This window comes from Bos mutus, chromosome 6, assembly GCF_027580195.1.
Source record: "Bos mutus isolate GX-2022 chromosome 6, NWIPB_WYAK_1.1, whole genome shotgun sequence".
Classification (NCBI taxonomy): domain Eukaryota; kingdom Metazoa; phylum Chordata; class Mammalia; order Artiodactyla; family Bovidae; genus Bos; species Bos mutus.
The window spans coordinates 66,936,840-66,959,121 of NC_091622.1; the positions used below are offsets into that span (position 1 = coordinate 66,936,840).

Here is a 22,282-nt window from a genome sequence, read left to right on the forward strand (position 1 = left end):
AAAGACCTCCAAGCATAGAGCAGACCACAGTAGGCACCCAGGCCCAAGAAGTAGTGAATTCATCTAGCTGTCAGACAGAGAATGGCAACAGGAAATGCACGACAAAAATATCTTCTAGTCTGTCTATTAGTTAGCATTTTCAATTCCAAACAACTAGATTTGGACACACAACAACAGCAAAAAGGAATGTATTAGCTCACATAACCAAGAAGTCCTGGATGCTTCAGGCACATCTGAATGCTGGGGTTCAAATGCTGCAATCTGTGCTCTCACCACCACTTGGTACTTCTCTCTGCGTGTCAGCCTCATTCATTCCCTCCTCCTTCAAACAGCTGCCTCCATATAGTAGAAAGATGGCCACCAGAAGTTCTAGGTTACATTACTTCAGCAGCCTAAAAATCCCAGAGGGGAAAAAAATGCCTCCTCTCTTAAACTGAACCAGAAAAAGAGCCTGAGTGAGTGAGTCTAGGCCATGTGCTCACCTCTGACCAATCACCTGGCCAGGTAAGGAGGAACTTCTCAGATTGGCCAAAGCTGAGTCACATGACCATCCTTGGCATTGGTGTCAACCCCACCCAAACTACATGGACTGTGAATAGAAAGTTCCCCAAAGGAAGGAAGTCTGGGCAAAGACAGTGTAGTGACTTGTCAGTCAGGCCCCAGATACCAAAAGAGAAGCCCAGTTTTGTCACTTAAACCATTAGAAGGACTTTGAAGTCAGAACTGGTTTTAAATTTCAGTTTTGACACTGACTAGCTGTGTATGTATATATGTTCAGCCGCTCAGCCGTGTCTGATTCTTTGGGGCCCCATGACTGTATCCCACCAGGCTCCTCTGTCCATGAGATTTTTCAGGCAAGAATAGTGGAGAGGGTTGCCATTTCCTCCTCCAGAGGCTCTTCGACCCAGGGATTGAATCTACATCTCCTGTGTCTTCTGCATTGCAGGTGAATTATTTACCACTAAGCCACCTGTGTGACCTCAAGTAAATTACTTAATTTCTCAGTGCCTCAGTTTCCTGCTTATAAAACAGTACCTACCTTCTAGAGATGTTTGGAAAGATTAAATGAAATAACGCACATAAACTGCTAAGCATAATGCTTGATGAACACGGATCAATAAATAGCAGCTATTATCAGTAATAATAAAAATCATGACAATTATTATTCAGAACAAGGGCGCCACATGAAGGATTAGTTGTGACTTGGTGAGAGAGAGAGCCAGGTCAGCAAACTTGGATAAATCAGCCTCAGGTCAAGATTCATTAAGGGCAACTCAGGCTACAATACAGGGGCCCTGAATGAACTCTGAGATGATAATTCAAATCAGTGAATGTGTTCAGAACCTATATACTATGTGCCAGCCACTGAGGATAGAGTGATGAGTGAGTGAGATACATGGCTCCAAGGTAAACCACCATGAAAAATGACTATGGCTTTGTAACATGATTTTGGGGAGAGGAGAGGGTGACTGAAGCTGCTGCCTTACTTTTAGCCGTAGGCTGTGAACACTGGAAGAGTCCTGAGCATACAGGAGAAAAATGTCAGGCCCCACTGCCGGAATGCTAGGAAGGTATACAAGCACTGCAACCACTGCCCCTCCCCAAAAAACGCCTTTGCATGAATTAGGAAATTATGTCTCTTCATTTAGACACTTCACTTCCATCCTCACAGTAAACACATCTACCAAATTGTCCACCTGAATGACATCCCAGAGTTTTGCCGTGAATAACTTGCACAACAGTACCTGGTAGCCCTGGGTATAGGCAGGGAAGATGACATGGGGGCTTGAAGGGATCAAGGAATAGGAGGGATAGAGAATCTGGAGTCTCCAGGCTTTTGGAGACAGAGAGTAACTTTTGCTATGGGGCTGCTCCATTTAATATGGTAGACACTCACCACAAACAGCAATTAAGCATTTGATATGTGGCTATTACAACTGAGGACTAATTTTTAAATTTCATTTTAATTAATTTTAATGTAAAATGTAAAACTGAAGTGGTGTAAAATATGTTTCCTAACTTTGTTTGATAGGATTACATTTTACTTTATCCACTGTACTGCATAAGATATTCTATTGAATTGCACTGCATTGTATTATACTGTATTGCTCACAGTAAGTTCCTGAGTTATTTCTAGTATCACATTAATAACTTTTATATGATTATATGGTAAAATATTTTTTATGTACTGAGTTACCCAAAATATACTATTAAAATTAATTTCACTTGTTGTGTTTTGCTTTTTTTTAATGTGGCAACTAGAAACTTCTAAATTACATGTCTGGCACACAGAATATTTCTTTTTTAAAAATATGTATTTATTTATTTGGCTGCATGGGTCTTAGTTGAGCATGCAGGATCTTTAGTTGTGGCATGTGGGATCTAGTTCCCTGACCAGGGATCAAACCCAGGCCCCTTGCATTGGGAGCATGGAGTCCTAGCCACTGGACCACCAGGGAAGTCCCTCACAAAATATTTTTACTCATCAGTGCTGCTGTGAAGACATCTTAGGACCTATAGTGCGAAGGGGCTTGGAATGATACCCAGGGGAACTGGTTGCTTTTAGTTTTGTTTGAAGCAGATCTCTATGTTTTCTTCCAGGTTGTCCAACTCTGTTGACCAGGAAGGAAAATAACAGAGGGAGCGGGCAAGCAGGTAGCTCAGTATGTGTAGCTCAGGAGAGCTTGCAGAGTACACTGGAGTCAGACTGTATTGTTCTGAACTCTGGCTCTACCACGTAACCAAATTTCCCGAGTCTCCTTCAGGCTCTTCATCTATAAAAATGCCCAAAATTATCTTGTGTACTTTATAGGGATTGTTGGGAGGGTTAAATGAGATAATCCAATGTAAAGAACTGAGCATGGAGTCTGGCACATCTTACATGCTCAGTTAACTACAAGGGGGCCACTGGAGCATTATTTGGAAATAAAGAAGGTGCAAATGAAAGCTCTTCCTGTACAACAGAGCTTGGGTTGCCATGGCTTAAGAAGGTACACCATGTCCACGTGTCTCCTCAGCATTTACCTTTCTAGACAAAAGAACTGCACAGAATTATTTACTCAATCCTCTATGCTGCTGATTAATATATTGCTTTTTTCTAAGTCCATTATGTTTTTAAGGTACATTGATGAAACAATCTTACATGCTTAAGGATCACGAAAACTGGTAAGGTAGCATTTCTGAATTATGTGTAACAACAGCTAAGATGTAGCTAGCTTTTTTGTTCCAAATCCTACAGTGAATCAATGTCTTCAGTTAAGAATTGACAGTAATACCTGAATCTCATTCTCGAGTAAACGAGAACATCCATTTGTATGTACAGACGGATTCATTTTACCTAAATGCTTTCTTTACTACTTCCCTGACATTTTGCATGAACTTGAGACCAGCAATTTGGCTTCTTATGTCCCAAAAGGTTCAGGTTGACTGTAAACTTGGGAGTTTACACTGTGTTCTCCCTCTTCTACATGTTTTACTTTAGAAATAGTAATAAATAAACTAACTTTCTCACATTTGTAATCTCAGACATGTCCATCTATGCTTAACCTCTGTTCTGTCTTCCAGTCCCCTCCCTATTCCTGACTTTTAAAAATATTTCTCCCAGCCTCCCTCTGACTAAATTTATTTAATGGCCTTTGTGTGGAGTCTTTTCACAGTTTATCCCTAGCTTCCATAACTATGCAATGTTCCTCAAGAACTCTAGAGAATTTGTCAAACATGATTCCTCCTCACAAAGGAGTAGCCTATCCCAGCAAAAGGTTATATCTGCTTAAAAACTGTAAAATCCACTTTCCCAACACATAAACTTCTGCAGAATTTGTTTTAGATTCCACTCGTCCCACAAGTTCAGTTCAGTTCTCGCTCAGTCGTGTCTGACTCCTTGCGACCCCATGAACTGCAGCACGCCAGGTCTCCCTGTCAATCACCAACTCCTGGAGTTTACTCAGATTCATGTCCATTGAGTCGTGATGCCATCGAACCATCTCATCCTCTGTCGTCCCCTTCTCCTCCCACCTTCAGTCTTTCCCAGCATCAGTGTCTTTTCAAATGAGTCAGTTCTTCCACAAAGACCAAGAAAAATTCCACAGACACCACATTAAGTTTATCGTCTGATTCTCAACAAGGCATTATCCTCTATGAGGCTCACTTTTATCATCTGTAAAATGGGCATAATATACATGTGTTAGGTTGCTTCGGTCATCTCTGACCCTTTGCGACCTATGGACTGTAGCCTGCCAGGCTCCTCTGTCCATGGGATTCTATAGGCACAAATACTGGAGTAGGTTGCCATCCCCTCCCGCAGGGGAATCTTTCCAACCCAGGGATTGAACCCACGTCTCTTACATCTTCTGCCTTAGCAGGTAGGTTCTTTATCACTAGTGCCACCTGGGAAACCCATAATTTAGATGTCCTTTGCTAAATAGAGCAGGCCATCTCATTACTCATGAATGTATATAAAACACTCTGGGAAAAGCTCAAAGTCTTTTACAAGCATTAGGCCATGAATCTTTCTGAAGTGGACTGTTAATTAGGTGTCATTATGCTTTGTTTAATAGATGGAAAACCTGAGGCTTGGGAACACAATACCACATAATGGCTATCTTAGAAATCTAGCCTAGGCTTTACACAGCAGACTGAGAGATTGCGGGGAGTTGGGGTAGGGATCTGAATAGGAATTCACTCTGCTCCAGTTCTTTATCAAGAAACTGCATTACTACAAAATTCTCTCCTGTTACTGGTTGCCCTGCCCCTCCTACTTCCTCATGCAGTCCAGTAATGGGGAAATGGGTGGGAAAGTCGGAATTCCCTACTGAACATATAATGCCTTCCCCACTTCCGTGAACCCTAGAACAGATACTAAAGACAAATTTAGTTTCACAGATCTCATTACAACTCCTCCACATTTTGTTACTGATCCCTGGAAACTTTTCCTATCAGACATCCAACAAAATAAAGAGGCTGTAGACATTTATCAACAAGAATACAGTCTCCGCAAATAAACCTGTCAGGCTACTCCAGCTTTACTATCTGACCTACAACTGGGTACATGGTGTGGCCTCAAGAACTCCGGATAAACCTTATGTCTTCACCCAAAAGAGATACCGTGGATCCAAAAGGTCAAAAAAGAGGTAATGGAAATTTTATATAGCCAGTGAGCTTTTACAAACTATTATTATGTACCTGCTGACAATGATTAATGGAAACTAGAAATCCTTTAATCCCAGAGTGGTATTTTGAAAAATATTTCCTGAGAAAACAATTCCCAAACGGGAAAAAGATAAAGCAACACTATTTACTTAAAGACAAACAAAAAATATGTCCAACAATTGGGGAGTGGTTCGAAAATATCATTGCATATTAACAAGACAGACTGTCAAAAGGCTATTAAAAATGATAATTATTCCTATAAGAAGATGCCTATTTTGAAAACTGTTACCCAAAGAATAGCATGTCTAAGTATAATCTCATAAAGTATGTGTGTGTGTGTATATATACATATATACACACACACATATGTGTGTGTGTTTATGTATCTATATATGTGTTATACATGTAAAGATTATCGAATTTAGAGTTACATAAATGGTTGCACACAATGCTCCTTTGGTTAGTTATTTTCTAGAAAGTTGTTAAAGATTTGTAGAAAGTCAAATGATGATAAAGATGATGGAGAGGGGAGTTTACCAAGATTCTCTCTGGAACAGTTTGGGGGTTATTTTAAATCTCTTTTTTGCAAGCTTCAGTATTGTTCACAATTTTTTAACAATGAATATATAAAGTTCTATAAAATGACTTCTTTTTAATGATGGCAGGGAGAGTCCAGAAAGCACACTGAGAGCTGAGGAATGCTAGTGGCAGGCAGAGTTCCATCCTTGGTCTGGGGGAGGAAAGCGGGATGTGTCACCAGCTGAGCCTCAAAAACCTTCAGCTATGATTCCAGAATCTATGAACAAGAATTCTTTAATGCACTGCTTCTGTAACTGGCTTAAATTTGTGACAAATAAGCTGAATATCATTTTAAAAAAGTAAAAAGCATTCATACCTAAAACTTACATATCTAACAGCATTCAAAACTCAGTTAAATTGTTTTCTTTTTCTCTGCATGCTTAAAGGATCAAGCATTTTTATTACTCAAGGCAGGAAAATAAAATAGAAAGCCAACTGCCTTCTATGAAACAAAAACAATCCCAATGGTAAAAACTAACTCTGCTGCTGCTGCTGCTAAGCCGCTTCAGTCGTGTCCGACCCTGTGCGACCCCAGAGACAGCAGCCCACGAGGCTCCCCAGTCCCTGGGATTCTCCAGGCAAGAACACTGGAGTGGGTTGCCATTTCCTTCTCCAATGTATGAAAGTGAAAAGTGAAAGTGAAGTCACCCAGTCGTGTCTGACTCTTAGTGACCCCATGGACTGCGGCCCACCAGGCTCCTCCATCCACGGGATTTTCCAGGCAGGAGTGCTGGAGTGGGGTGCCATTGCCTTCTCCAAAACTAACTCTACTGCGTGCTTAAATTATTTGCAGAATAATAAACACTGAAATCACTACTATGTAGGAAAAAAAAAACACAATTTAACTTTGGGGTTCAGTTCAGTTCAGTCTCTCAGTCGTGTCCAACTCTTTGCGACCCCATGAATCGCAGCAAACCAGGCCTCCCTGTCCATCACCAATCCCAGAGTTCATCCAAACTTATGTCCATCAAATCGGTGATGCCATCCAGCCATCTCATCCCCTGTCATCCCCTTCTCCTCCTGCCCCCAATCCCTCCCAGCATCAGAGTCTTTTCCAATGAGTCAACTCTTCGCATGAGGTGGCCAAAGTATTGGAGTTTCAGCTTTAGCATCAGTCCTTCCAAAGAACACCCAGGACTGATCTCCTTTAGAATGGACTGGTCGGATCTCCTTGCAGTCCAAGGGACTCCCAAGAGTCTCCTCCAGCACCACAGTTCAAAAGCATCAATTCTTTGGCACTCAGCTTTCTTCACGGTCCAACTCTCACATCCATACATGACTACAAGAAAAACCATAGCCTTGACTAGATGGACCTTTGTTGGCAAAGTAATGTCTCTGCTTTTCAATATGCTATCTAGGTTGGTCATAACTTTCCTTCCAAGGAGGAAGTGTCTTTTAATTTCATGGCTGCAATCACCATCTACAGTGATTTTGGAGCCCCCAAAAATAAAGTCTGACACTGTTTCCACTGTTTCCCCATCTATTTCCTATGAAGGGATGGGACCAGATGCCATGATCTTGGTTTTCTGAATGTTGAGCTTTACGCCAACTTTTTCACTCTCCACTTTCACTTTCATCAAGAGGCTTTTTAGTTCTTCTTCACTTTCTGCCATAAGGGTGGTGTCATCTGCATATCTGATGTTTTTCCCGGCAATCTTGATTCCAGCTTGTGTTTCTTCCAGCCCAGCGTTTCTCATGATGTACTCTGCATAGAAGTTAAATAAGCAGGGTGACAATATACAGCCTTGACATACTCCTTTTCCTATTTGGAACCAGTCTGTTGTTCCATGTCCAGTTCTAACTGTTGCTTCCTGACCTGTATACAAATTTCTCAAGAGGCAGGTCAGGTGGTCTGGTATTCCCATCTCTTTCAGAATTTTCCACAGTTTATTGTGATCCACACAGTCAAAGGCTTTGGCATAGTCAATAAAGCAGAAATGTCATGTGGAAATCTCACAAGTTGTGGCTGAAACTTAATATTGGGGGATACTTGAGGACATGACAGTTTCCAAAGAAATAGCTAACAGAAGAACACTATTAGAACTCTATTCAGAATAAAGAGAAGAGACATTACAAGTTTTCCCTATTAAATCAGGCTAGAATTTTACAAAACCGTAAGGTAAAGGAAGTAAGATACTTGACAGAGTTCTACTTTATAAGCCTTTCATGTAGTATATGACGATGTAAAGTTTTTCATTTTGATACTCTGTAGCTAAGCATTTCCAAAGCTCTCAACCTAAAAAAATAAATAGCCTATAGTTACCAAAGGAAAAATATATGAAATATTGCTGAAATCCAGAGAAATCTTCCTCTTTTAGAAATGTAAAACCTAGAGGATTTGAAACCTAATTTGCACACACTTCCCTTCCTCTTCCAAAGCTACTCCCCTTAGCTATAAAAATCAAGACAATCACGACACTATGCTAAGAAATATATGGGTGAAAAACAACTAATAATAAGTAAAATTAATGTTGTCCTCTCAATGTTTTCAATCAGGATTATTTCTAAATAATATACTTGGGAATACTTAAATTGAATACTGTACGGCTTCAGTCTATTCAGCCAAAGAGAAGTGAAAGTACTATCAAGAATTTAGTGAATATACACTACTGTTTGTTAATCAGCTATACTCTGATACAAAATAAAAAGTTTGAAAAAATAAAAATATAATAGATTAAAAAAGAATTTAGTGAATATAGACTATTGGATACAACTTGGATAATTATAACAATATATATATGTGTGTGTGTATATATATATATAACTATCAAGTGTTGACAATTATCTGGAAAATTCATGTGATACAATGATCTAGTATTCATTAGACATGCACTCTTAACCTGGGAGAGTTCGCATTTCAGCTAAGAAGACAAAAAGAAGAACTTATATGAATTACTCAGCACATTAAAGAAAAGGTATGCTGCTTCGAAAAAGATGTTGCAATGTCTTCAAAGGTTCTGTTTAGAAAAAGGAAAGGACCTCTGTGGAAATACAGAGGGAAGAATGAAAACTGAAGGTATTCCCCTTGGCCAAGCTTTTGTTCACAATGGTACCTAGTGAGTTCCAACTGAGTGTTTCCTAACCATCCTATCCTTTGCTGTCATCCTTCAGAATGACTGCTGTATCTGCTCCACTGTAGCAACTGGCAGCACTGGTTTTTCTGGATTCCCAATGCATAGCCACCATCATGAGAGCATAGAGCTTTGCCTTTTCTACACAGATAAGGTGGTGTGTGATCAACACTCTTCCTACTTCAGTGGAAGCTAACTCTTGCGTCACTCCTCTATGCGTAACCAGAAAATCATGTTGGTATTGTCAAGCTACTGAGATAGAAAGCTGTAAGATCACACTGCATTAAGGGAGCCTGAAGAATGTCTCAGCTGGTTAAACAGGGTTGGGAAAGTTGTGATCATCTGTGAGGAGCAGGGTAAGTCCGTCATCCCTGCTCATCCAAGCCAGAAACAGGAACTTGGTGCCCATTTCAAGAAAAGGCGTGAGCTCTGAAACGGGAAGAGAGGATGTTGCTGCTGGTCAGGCAACTATGTGATAAATGCCTCCAGAAGGACATATGATAATTTCCACTGGAGATCACATGATCACCAATGACACCAGGCCCATCTTTCAGCTTAAAACATTAGACTTATAGAGGCTGAGTTTCATTGAAAAGTGTAACACTAACAGGACAAGGGGACATAATGAGTCCTCCTAGACAAAGCCAATTTGAGAAGCAGGAACCAGGACTCTATGAACAGTAAGCTATACTCTACTCAAGCTAGGGCTGGAGAGGGGTTTTGCTTCCTATGACTCCTGGAATCAACTGGTAGCAGATCCTTAGTGTGGTATAAGAAGGAATGAGGGGCCTAAACTGGGCTGGGTGAGAAAACACACGCAGGCTGGTTAGAAAATGTTTACTGGGACTTCCCTGGTGGTCCAGTGGTTAGGACTCCGTGCTTTCAGTGCAGGGGGCCCAGGTATGATCCCTGGCCAGGGAACTAGGATCCCACATGCCATATGGTGCACCCAAAAAGTAAAAAAGATAAATTAAAAATAAAAGAAAATGCTTAGTCTGGGTAAAGGTAGGAAAAATGCCAGCACACTGCTGTGGCTAAACCACACTAGTCCCTTTGCAGGGATGATTAAGAAAGCTACACTTCAGGCACTAAGAGCAGAGTAAACAAACCTTCTGCTTTCTCTCCCGCCTGAGAGTCCAATAAAATGAAAATTGAGGGACAAACCCACAAGGATGGAGAGAATGTGAAAAGAGACAACAGTAAAAATACTTTGGTGGGGTGAAGGGAAGCCAAGATCCACCCTGATTTATACCATGGAATCTCAAAATGCTAAATTGTTGTTGTTCAGTCTCTCGGTGTCCGACTCTTTGCAACCCCATGGACTGCAGCATGGCAAGCTTCCCTGTCCTTTATTATCTCCCAGAGTTTGCTCAAACTCATGTCCACTGAGTCGGTGATCCCATCTAACCATCCCATCCTCTGTCGTCCCCTTCTCCTCCTGCCCTCAATCTTTCCCAGCATCAGGGTCTTTTCCAATAAGTTGACTCTTCGGATCAGGTGGCCAAAGTATTGGAGCTTCAGCATCAGTCCTTCCAGTGAATATTCAGAGTTGATTTCCTTTAGGATTGGCTGGTTTGATCTCCTTGCAATCTAAATAAGTCAAGACGATGGCATCCTCTGTAGGGGGAGGGGTGATTGAAAATGAAAATTGAAAGCCTCCTAAGGAAGCAATTAGGTCTCCCAGGTCTCAGCCAGTCTGAGCAGTTAAATGATTGCCCCTTCTCCACCCCAGCAAAAAAACACCTGGAGTTTCTCCCCTGCCTCTTCCCCCAGAGGAGTTACAGGAATATGTAACTACCCGCAAAGAGGGCAGAAAACAGAAGGTCTCTGTATTGGAGTATGTCAGCCACAGCTCAGGTGTTTTAATACCATGGAGGGGTTACATGAACATGCAGATGCTGAGACAATCAGCCTCTTCTCCACCTAGCTCCCAGATCCCTGACAGCCAAGCTCTTCCCATCAGGCAGGAAAAAGACTGCAAGAGCTCTTTCTGAGCACCCTCACCAGCCCAGGAGGCACTAACATCAGAGTCTCCCCAAATCACCCCATACTGAATTTCCCAGTCAACAAACCCACTATATCTTTAGCTTTTTAATTCCCCATTTAGATATGAGTAGACAATGTAGGATATCAGAAATGCAAGGAAAGTCTCTAACACAAAAGGTAAAGACCTAAACAGACAGACAATAGCAACCTGGGGAAACAGTCTGTGGAGGAAGGAAAAAGCTTTAAAAAACAAAACTCCTCAGAAAGATAAGACACTGAAACCATGAAACAAAATCAAGAAAGAAAGAAATACAAAAGCCACACACAAATACATATGTATATATATTCAGGGAACAAAAAGGTTTTAATTTTAAATATTTAAAATATGACTGATTACACTCATGAAAAACTCAGTGGAAGGAGTTCATGATAATATTGAGAAAATCTCACCCAAAATAGAAACAAGAAATAAAAAGACAGATAAGAGTGAAGAAAAGGTAAGAAAATATCTAGTATCCAGCCCAAAATATCTAGTATCTCAACAATAATTTTCTGAAAGTGACATCATAGAGAAAAAGTAATGACCAATAAGATAACTCAAGAAAAGTTCCCAAATTGAAAGACACAGATTTCTGGACTGGAAGAACCCAGAACAGTGGATGAAAACAGACCCATATCATAGCACACATGAAAATTTCAGGCTATGGAGGCCAAGAGAAAATTCTATCAACTTCCAGAAAGGAATTCTATAAACTTACTTCTACAAACAGCAGGTGTGTAGAAAGGTTACAGACAAAATTAAGAAATCAGAACAATTTTACAATTGTTAATTGTTAAGATTCCTTAACAATTAAGGACTCTGAATTTCTCAACAGCAACACCACAATCCAGGAGGGGATGATGAGACAATGCCTTCAAATCTTCCATCCTATAAATCTGCAGCCAGATAAACTATCAATTTACAGTGGTAAACATATTTTCAGCACTTGCTATTAAATGAATAGACAAAACACAAATCAATAAACTTAACAGAAAAAAATACACATCCTATGCAGCCTTCACCAGGAAACTTATTGAGGATGGACTACACCAAAACAAAGGAGTCTGCAAAGATGAGAAAGGCATGTGCCACGGGTAACAGGAGAACTGATACAGGAGAGGAATGATGAGGATTCCCAGGATGATGACAAACGGAGGTCCTCAGGGTGACATCTGTGCCCATATGTAGAAGGCAGCCAGTCCAGACTAGAGCAAGCCAGGAGGCTCAGGAACACCTTCTTCGAGGAAAATGCAATTGACTGAATACCTGATGCATCCAAGGGAAGAATTTGAAAACTATTCAAAAGTTTTGGGTAAAATTAATGATGAGTACATAAAAAGCTAAGTCAGTGAACAAACAAAGCAATTACTGACTCTGAAGAAAAGAAGTTGTACTTGGCTTGGCTATGAATATTGATCTAATTACTATTTAACTATAGCAAGGATAGGAAAATAAGGAAGCTGTGGTTAGATGGGGGGGTCAGAGGGAAAAAGAGAACCAAGTCATCATCTTCCACAGCGGGAAGTGAACAGATAAACCTTCAGACTGAAAAGTGCAACTACAAGTATCGCCTACAAGGAATAAATACCAAAAGAACCAGCTCAGGGAATCACAAGTGTTTATTTCTGGAGAGGGAAACATGTAACTTGGATTAAAAGTTTAAAACTAAAACTAAAAAGAAAGAGAAGAATATAACAAAACAAAAAACATAGAGGCTTCTGTGCCCTTTTATTATTTGCTTTTGCTCTGTTTCCCTAATAACAATTTGTTTGGGAAATTCCAGCCTTGTTTCACCTAAACAAAAGAAAATATCATTTTCTACATCTAGACCATGCAGCTGTGGTCATCTGAGCTCTGAACAGTCAGACTTAGTGGGAAAGTTAATAGTTATAATCCAATTCAAGAAGGACTGGCTGAGCCAGAGCAGAGATGCAAAGGCAAGCCTGGGTGGAGGCATGCTTGTAGGTGAAAACTGCTATGCCTCTCTCCTCTGGGGTTCTTTTCAACATAGCTAGTCTCATGGCATAATCTCCTGGGACAGGATAATTTTAGAACTGCCAGGGACCATGGACCAATTGCACTCCTTTCTAGCAGACTCCAGTTACTCCAGCTAAGGCAGCTCACCTTCACAGTGATCAGGTGCTCCACTTTGCCTGAGTCGACCGGATAAAAGAACACAGTAAGGGCTCTGAAACAGGCAGCCCCGTCATCAACAGCATCTATGCACCAAGCTGAGAGTCAACAGCCCTGTCAACTACGTGGACTATCCCTGCCCTGAACAAGAAAATGATTCTCTCCAGGGGTGGAATCCCAGGGAGCAGTGGAGTGGGGTGGAAGCCAAGGAGCTGGAAGAGCTGGGGTGGGGAAGGGAGGCACCAACCAGGTCAACCTGGAGGAACCTGTAGGTAGAGATATGCCTGGAGCGCAAGGCTCAGGCTGCCAGCGCTCTATACACACAAAGGAAGGTCTCTACCAGCAATTCTTCCCCAAGCAAAAAGTGGCCAGACACAGCCACAATGCCACCAGCCATCCTGTCCAGGGTCAGCTTAGGAAGCAAAGATCGCCTTTTTCTTGAGATTCACTATGATTTGATAAAACATAGATTCTGCCCTTGAGTGACTAGCTGCTGACAAAATATGATGACTATTTTGATACACAATAAGCAAGGAACAGGTTGACAGTGCTAGAACATATATTAATATTCTTTTTTTTTTTTTTTTTCTGTTTGGGAAGATGTGAAAATTCTAGTTCAAGAACCTGTGTGTGGCAAACTAGAGGTTTGCCAATCAAACAACACTGATTCCCATGTGTTTGCAACGCTTGCCCTACACAGTTCTACAAACCAAAATGTACACACCCTCTGAGAAGAATCAAGATCATTAACATAAATGCAGTAAGCATTTAGAACTGACAAAAGAATATACTGATCAGATTAACTGGAGTATTGGGAAAGTATGGCTTTTCCCTAAACTATGAAAATGTACCTAAACCAAAAAAAAAAAAATTCAAATACTTAAGGAGGCTGTTATACACATTTTCTATTCTCCATATAAATCATGACACTCCATGTGATTCTCAAAAACTAAGCTACCAGTATCACAAACCAACCTGTTAAATCCTAAACTTACTTGGGAAACCTACGGGTTTGTTGGAGTGTTTCCTTCTTTCTAGCTCTTTAGGGAAGAATTATCTAGAAAAAAAAGTGAATTCTCAGAATTTCCTAAGAGGAAAAAAATGGGCATTCACTGGAAAAACACAGGGTATATGCTCAGAACACTTAACTATTTTGGATAAGCTTCAAACCCACTTAGCCACCAGTCATCCTGTTGCTCTAACTTAACACTGAGACCTACCCTTCTAATCAAGTCTTCAGTTTCCAAAGAATGGCAACAGATGAGACTGTTTCCGAATCTGATATACAGCAACTTGTTCTTCCATGGAGGAAAAAAAAAAACAAAATCAAACCAAAAGGAAACTTAGGATCCGAAGGAAAGCGCACACCCCCGAGTCAAGGCCCTAGTTTCCCCAACACATGTATTCACCGACTCCCTGCTATCGAGATTCAAACACAGTTTCCCAGATTTAAAATTGTGAGGCTGGTGGGGAGAGGCACTCAGACACATGCAACCGTGGAAAGTCTGTCGATTCTGCCAACTCTCGCATCAAGACTTCGCTGCTGCCCAAGAAGAGAGGAGGAGTGAAGTCCGCGGCGAGGCTGGAAGTGAACCCAACGCTGAATTTGCTGCAGGGCGGCCTCGGTCCCAAGACTCTAAAGGAGAAGGGGCGGGCGCTCCTCGGGAGAAGCCAGCGCCGGAGCCCAGGGGACGGAGAAGCTGCGGCCGCCGGAAGGCGCGGCTACGCCGGGACGCGCACCTGTCCCTCCGTAGCCCGCAGAGGACGGGGGTCCTCACCTGGGGCGGCGAGCTCCGGCTCACGGCCGCGCGGGGTAGAGAAAATCCTTCCTGGTTCCATGAGAGTCAGCCTCTGGGCTGGTGGAACCCTCCTCTCGCCGCACACATCCCCACCCACCCTTCCCCGCCCCGAGTGGCGCAGGCCCGAGGCCGCCCCGCCGGCCCGCAGCGCCCTTACCTGGCTGGAGTACACCGCTTCGCGGAGCCCGGGACACTGAAGTCCGCCGGAGCCGCGGAGTCCTGTGCCTGGAGCCCCACCCCCTCCTCCGCTCTCCCCGCCCCGGCCGGCCCGGCGACCGCCCGGCCCGAGAGGGCTCCGCCTCCAGCTCCGGGAGGCCGGCGGCGACCTGTTCCCACTGCTCTGCTGCGGTTCTGAGACTGAAGGTGGGAGTGGGTCGCTTACGCGTTCCGACTCCCGGGACCCAGCGGGAGTTTCGGGGAAGTCGCGGGAACGTCCCTGGTGTTTCCTGGACGCAGGAACCTCCTCCTTCCTGCCCCCCACCAACCGCCCCGCGAGGACGCAGACACCCCTGGCCCGGGAGAACCCCGAGTGTGCCACCTGTGGGTGACCGGGGACTCGATCGGAACTAGGGACCACACCTCCCCTTCCGCTAAATGGTGGCGAGCCAGGTGGTAACGCAGTGAGGTGGAGCGAAGCAGCCAGTTTTACCAAAAGAATAAGTATTTTTCTGTCCAACTTGAAGCAGCAGAGCGCATCTGATACACTTACAGGTCACGTGGTGTGTGTATGTGTGTGTGTTCTCGCTCAGCGGCTCAGCCCTTTCTGACTCTGCGACCCCATGGAATTATAACAGGTCACGTGGTGTGTGTGTGTGTGTGTTCTCACTCAGTGGCTCAGCCCTTTCTGACTCTGCGACCCCATGGAACTATCATAACCTTAATAATCGACGTTACTCCAGCATAAAAAAAAAAAAAAAAAAGTCCACCATTTTATGTAGGGTGAAAGGCACAGAGAATTTAAAGAACCTACCTAATGTCAACCAACAACAAACTGAAAGGCTGGAATTCAAATCCCTGTAGTCTGCCTCCTGATTTTGAACGCTAAACCACAGCTCTCCTGGCTCACCAAATCTGAGTGTCCACCATGTCTCATGAGGAGAAGGAAATGGCAACCCACTCCAGTATTCTTGCCTGGAGAATCCCATGGACCCAGGAGCCTGGCGGGCTATAGTCCGTGGGGTTACAAAGAGTCGGACACGACTGAGCAACTAAGCACAGCCCAGCACATGTCTCATGAGCTGTTAAGAGGCCAGAGAAATACAAGGACTCTGCCCTCCAGAAGCTTTTAGTATAATGGGGCGAAAGGGACAGTCAGTCATCAATAAGCAAGTGAAAAATGAAGCCATGCACGTGCAAGAAGCGTCCTGGCTAAAATACAGTAGGGTGATGGAATTGAGAGTGTCGGGAGGGGAAGACCACAGATCCAGTTGTCTCCAAGGCTTCTCGAAGGAGGTGACAATGGAGCTGGGAGCTGAATGATCGGCCAGGTAGTCAGCCTGAAGATGAAGCAATGGGAAAGTCACATTCATTAATCCTCATTCTACCTTGTGCTTGTTGGAGACCTAAAAGCATGCCTTCCTATATATTCTCTCTCTTTTCCTCATACAGTAACCCTGAGAAGTCTGACAAGATTCTATTTTACAGAAAAAAAAATCTAATGATTAATGATTTGCCTAAGAGGGAGGGGCGATGGGAAGAGGGCACAGATTTGAACCAAGGCTTTCTGATTCCAAAACCTCTTTCACTCAGGTGAGGGCCTTGAGTATGATGTCTCAGAATGAATCTAGTAAAATTTCTCTTTGGTGATCTTGCCTCTTCGCAGCCCCAGTCTCTTCTGCTGCCTGTTGACTGGTTAAAGAATTTCCCCCAGGGCAGGTGCTCTTTGAGGGAGCGCAGGTCAGGAACCTTCTGAAAGTATGGAAAATGTATGTGTGTGTGCAAATTATAATTATGTAATTATGGTAATAATGTTGGCTTTCTCCCAAGAAAAATGCTCACATATATATGTATAAGGGAGAGAACTTAGAATTCTCATCAGATTGATCCAAAAAAGGTAAAAGTCACTGTCTTGAGTTTAACAGATACTTGTGGTGATTAAAAGAACTAATTTTCAGCTCACTTTCCCTGGAGGGAGGCAGGTCTGGTGACTCCTGTTTTTGACTTGGTGAGACTCTTAAAGTTTATGAAGGTTGATGGAAAGGGAAGCAAATCCCGATCCTCACATAACACCTTCATAAATGGCCTCCCTTCTTAGAAGAGAAGTTCTGTGTTGTCACTCTCTGTTCTCAAGAAAACCATAGACTGATCTGTAAACAAAACATCTAGGTAAATCTAACTCTTTATTGGTGACAATTAGTTTCCATAACATTATACCATTTCCAGAAGAAAGCATTGTTTATATTACCAGTCAAGGAGCATAAGTAGGTGATTAACACATGTATATCATCTCCAAAGCCAGTAGAGAGTACTGGCATTGGTTTTCAGCAGTGTTTTTAGAGACAGTGTCAGAAGGAGAGCTTCAGCTACATTAATGAAAAGGTGTAAAACTGAACTCAGGATGTGGTAGACCTAAAAAATTTAACCTGTACTATTTCTTATGTGAAATGGGCAGTAGCTTTAATAGAAAACAGCATACATATTATGTATGGCTGAATCCCTTTGCTGCTCACCTGAAACTATCACAACATTGGTTGTTAATCTGCTATACCCCAATACAAAATAAAAAAAAAAATTAAAGAAATATCTAGCTGCAGTTTATGTCAGTGTTCTGCCTATGTTTTCCTCTAACAGTGTTATAGCATCCAGCCTTAGATTTAGGTTTTTAATCCATTTTGAGTTTCTCTTTGTATATGGTGTTAGGGAGTGTTCTAATTTCATTCTTTTATTAATATATGTAACTCTGAAATGGCATATATGGAAAAAGAATCTACAAGAGAGTGGATATATATATATATATAGCTGATTCATTTTTGCTGTGTATCTGAAACTAACACAACATTGTAAATCAACTATACTCCAATAAAAGAATTTTTAAAGAAAAGAAAATAGTATACAAGGTTAGGCTTATGTAACTCAAACTTTTAGGTTGGGCCTCTTCCAAAGAAGGAATCTGGTGATGGACCTGAAAAGATTTCTTCCTCTTCCTCCAAGGAAAAGATTCAAACATTCTTACTGCCCTGTTTATTTTAATAAAGTTGAAATATAGACGGGGGGAAAAGGCGATCTATGACTTCTTTGAGAGAGGGACTCCCTTCTTACCATATATCCACATGGCTTCATAAAATTCATATGTTTAGGTGAGAAATATCAGGTTGACGTAATCTTAGTTCCTTAAGAAAAGAAAATGCCTCTTTTTAACTTTCAGATAGATTCCACATGATGCCTGAGAAGACATGCAGAATCAACAAGGAAAGTTTGTAAATAAAGTGGTGTTTAGCATTTGGAGCTTCACTCTTTTTTGTACCTCTCTGGCTTCCTTTTGTAACATTCTTCCTAACCATTGTCCACGCCCGTCCAAGGTGAATAGTAAATGTTTGTGGAATAAATGAATGATAACAACAATGATGCTAATAATGTAGACCTTATCAGTCTTGTATAGAGTCTGTTCCTACATGAACATCACTTCATTGTGGTGATATGATATGTCTGCCTCTCTTTCCATCATGTACTGAAAGTACATGTAAAAAGTATAATGGTTGCTTCTTTGGAACTAAATACATGGGAGGAAAGAGTTCTATGTTGGACACAAAATCAAAAATTATACTCCTGGGGATAGCTGGGAAATAAATCATTTGAAAGAAGGAAAAAGCATCATGTACAAAGCATGTGCATAAGATCGTCAGTTCAGTTCAGCCGCTCAGTCGTGTCAACTCTGCGACCTTATGAACTGCAGCATGCAAGGCCTCCCTGCAATCACCATCTGCAGTGATTTTGGAACCCAAAAAAATAAAGTCAGCCATTGTTTCCACGGTTTCCCCATCTATTTGCCATGAAGTGATGGGACTGGATGCCATGATCTTAGTTTTCTGAATGTTGATCTTTAAGCCAACTTTTTCACTCTCCTCTTTCACTTTCATCAAGAGGCTCTTTAGTTCTTCTTCACTTTCTGCCATAAGGGTGGTGTCATCTGCATATCTGAGGTTATTGATATTTTTCCCAGCAATCTTGATTCCAGCTTGTGCTTCTTCCAGCCCAGCATTTCTCATGATGTACTCTGCATAGAAGTTAAATAAGCAGGGTGACAATATGCAGCCTTGACGTACTCCTTTTCCTATTTGGAACCAGTCTGTTATTCTATGTCCAGTTCTAACTGTTGCTTCCTGACCTGCATACAGGTTTCTCAAGAGGCAGGTCAGGTGGTCTGGTATTCCCATCTCTTTCAGAATTTTCCACACTTTATTGATCATCACTCATAATAATAAAGAATATTATTCATCACTCAGAATAAAAAATTTATAAGATCATAACTCATAATAATAAAATAAATGCCCAGTAACAGGGAAATTTTTAAGCAAAATATATCAATAGTATGGCATGTCAGGCTATCATTAAAAACAGTATGTTAATTAAATAAGTGTGAAGGAAACCTTATTAAAGTTAAATTTAAAAGTATAACACCATCCTTTACATATCCTGTGTGTGTGTGTGTGAGCATGCACATGTGCGTGTGCACACATGCTAACATGCTCAGTCATCTCTGACTCTTTGCAACCCCATGGACTGTAGTCTGCCAGGCTCCTCTGTCCATGGAATTTCCCAGGCAAAAATATTGAGTTGGTTTTCCATTCTCTACTCCATACATATCCTATGATTGCAACTAAACAAAAATTATGTGGGAAGAAAATTGTTGGGTTGATAATAAGAATTATGAACAGTTATTGAGGAGGGGGTTCTTGGGTGCCAGACTGTTTAAATGCATTAGATCAATTCACCTAATTCTCACAACAACTGTGTGAGGTACAATAGTTTTAACAAAAAGCTGTGTGCAGTTCTTCTTTTCATTTTACAAATGAGAGGACTAATGCAGAGGCCCTAAGTATAATTTCGGAGAAGGCAATGGCACCCCACTCCAGTACTCTTGCCTGGAAAATCCCATGGATGGAGGAGCCTGATAGGCTGCAGTCCATGGGGTCACTAAGAGTCGGACACGACCAAGCGACTTCACTTTCACTTTTCACTTTCATGCATTGGAGAAGGAAATGGCAGCCCACTCCAGTGTTCTTGCCTTGAGAATCCCAGGGCCAGGGGAGCCTAGTGGGCTTCATTCGTGGCACGACTGAAGTGACTTAGCAGCAGCAGCAGCAAGTATAATTTGCCTGAAGTCACACAGCCAAGATATGAATATAAAGCTTTATGACTCTAGAGTTTAAAACTTTAACCATTCAAAGCTGCCAGGGAAAATATGTTTGAATCATGGATCATGGTGTTTTTTTTTTTAATTCCTTCTATAAAGTTTTAATGTTGATTTAACAGTAAGTAAAAACATATTAAATTACAGAGTTAGAAAAAAAGGCCCCAAAGTAAAACCAGATTATGCTCAGAAGAAAACATATAAAAAGGTAAGAAGAGGAACATATTGAGTGAAACCATGTGGGTTTGGCCAATTTTTGTTTTGGATTAGGATCTAAATAGTGTTTCAAATGAGTCATACTATATCAACAAATTTATAGTTATGAGGATTGAGATGATATGAGCTATGTCACATAGAATGTTATACTCAGTATTTTTAGTAGGATTCTAAGTATATTCTGGCCTGATGGCTTTTACTTACTGTTTCTTCTACCTAGAATGATCTAGCCCCACAACTTTTTGAAGCCGCTTCCTTTTCAATGGCTGTTGATGTTTAGTGTTTAAGTCATATCCGACTGTTTTGCAATCCCACGGACTGTGGCCCACCAGGTTCCTCTGTCTGTGGGATTTTCCAGACAAGAATACTGGAGTTGTCATTTCCTTCTCCAGGGGATCTTCCTGACCCAGGAATCGAATTTGCGTCTCCTGCATTGCAAGCAGATTCTTTACCACTGAGCTTTCAATGGTGGCAGTTATGAAAATGTGACCATCAATGCATTAGCAGAAAGCTAACACTGGTGAACAATCCCAAGGAAACTCCCTGTTATGGTGGTACTTACATTCTGGTAGAAAGATCAGTCATCTAAAAGTGGATTGAGTAAAGTATAAAACCCTTTCATTGTTATTTTTATTTATTTACTTTTGGCTGCACTGGATCTTTGGTGCTCTTACACAGGTTTTCTCTAATTGCGGCAAGTGGGAGCTACTCTTTATCGTCGTGCATGGGCTTCTCATTGCAGTGGCTTTTCTTGTTGTGGAGCACAGGCTCTAGGCAAATGGGCTTCAGCAGTTGTGTGGGCTCAGTAGTTGTGCCACACAGGCTTAGTTGTTCCACGGCATGTGGAATCTTCCTGGACCAGGGATTGAACCCATTTCCCTTGTATTGACAGGCAGATTTTTATCTACTCTGCCACCAGGGAAGCCTTTAAACCCTTTTAAAGGAGATTTTCAACAGAAGTCACTGCTGCTGCTAAGTCACTTCAGTCGTGTCCGACTCTGTGCGACCCCATAGATGGCAGCCCACCAGGCTCCCCTGTCCCTGGGATTCTCCAGGCAAGAACACTGGAGTGGGTTGCCATTTCCTTCTCCAATGCATGAAAGTGAGAAGTGAAAGTGAAGTCGTTCAGTCGTGTCCGACTCTTAGCGACCCCATGGACTGCAGCCTACCAGGCTCTTCCGTCCATGGGATTTTCCAGGCAAGAGTGCTGGAGTGGGGTGCCACTATTTTAAGGCCAATTACAAATGGGGGAAAGTGCATGCTTGCTAAGTCGCTTCAGTCATGTCCAACTCTTTGCAACTCTATGGACTGTAGCCCACCAAGCTCCTCTGTCCATTCGGGTTCTCCAGGAGAGAATACTTAAGTGGGTTGCCACGCCCTCCTCCAGGGAAATCTTCCCAATCCAGGGATCAAACTCGAGTCTTAGGTCTCCTGCATTGGCAGGCTGATTCTTTACCACTAGCGCCACCTGGAGAGTAAAGATACGCAAAAGAAGTTAAAGTTTCTCTGTTTCCCTCAAACTGGTAAAATGATGACACCAGGAGGAGTTATGTGTATGTAATGTATCAATAAAACCTAGAGCAACCACTTAAAAAGCTATAGAAAAACATATACACAAAAACACTGTATTTAAACTGAAATAGAATTCTTAAAATAGTCCTCAAGTGTTCTTAAAGCATATACTGAGATAATCATATCCTGGGCCATAGGACAAACTACAGCAAATTTTAAATAATTGAACTCATACAGCATGTGTTCTCAGGTCACAATGAAAGCAAACCAGAAATCAATAACAAAGATTTCCAGGAAAACTCCCGAACACGTGGAAAATAACAACTTACCTGTAAATAATCCATGAATCAAAGTATGTATTAAGGAAACACACAAAAAATATTCTGAATGGAATGAAAACAAAAATACAACATATCAATATTTGTGCATACAGCTAAACAGTGTCAAG

At 41.8% G+C, this 22,282-nt stretch overlaps 1 protein-coding gene across 4 annotated transcripts in view; it reads right to left on the minus strand.

The window, feature by feature from the left end:
• Nucleotides 1–15,234, minus strand: part of TEC (tec protein tyrosine kinase) — a 169,275-nt gene extending 154,041 nt beyond the window's left edge. The window contains exons 1-2 of one of the 4 annotated variants that reach the window (XM_070372367.1): nt 14,914–14,968; nt 14,178–14,255 (exon numbers count right to left, since the gene is read on the minus strand). The gene's annotated coding sequence lies outside the window, so the exon portion shown is untranslated. Of the gene's footprint in view, nt 1–14,177; nt 14,256–14,913 lie in introns of all 4 variants that reach the window. The other 3 variants (XM_070372366.1, XM_070372365.1, XM_070372364.1) reach the window with 3 other exon arrangements.
• Between the last annotated feature and the right edge of the window lie 7,048 nt (nt 15,235–22,282).